We start from the raw sequence: 433 nt of genomic DNA on the forward strand, positions 1-433 counted from the left end.
GGGGTCCAGTGTCCACGGGCAGCGAGGTCTGATCTCTCTCTAGGAGCCCCGAGAAAAGGGGAGTGGGGGCGGGAGGGTGAGAGGGAGAGAAGGGGCGGGAGGGTGAGAGGGAGGGGAGGGGCCAGAGGGAAGAGGCCAGGAGAGGTGTAACGCAGAGAAAGGGCCCCAAGTGCCGTTCCAGCACCAAGAGGGCCCTCGGGTGGGTGCTGGCCAGGGGGCCGGGGGGCGCCTACCTGCGCCCGGAGAGGCCCCTAGCTCCGGGTGGCTCCCGCGCAGCCGGGCGCTCCGCGTTTATTGCTTGTCAATCGCTACTCCGGCTCTTAAAGCGGCGAGGCCTCCTCTGCGCGAAGGGGCGGAGACCGAGAGAGGAGAGGGAGAGAGTAAAGACGCCGCGGGACCACCCGCGGGAAAGTACCCTTTCCCAGCAGCTAGT

The sequence above is a fragment of the Capricornis sumatraensis genome, chromosome 8 (genome assembly GCF_032405125.1).
Source record: "Capricornis sumatraensis isolate serow.1 chromosome 8, serow.2, whole genome shotgun sequence".
Classification (NCBI taxonomy): Eukaryota; Metazoa; Chordata; class Mammalia; order Artiodactyla; family Bovidae; genus Capricornis; species Capricornis sumatraensis.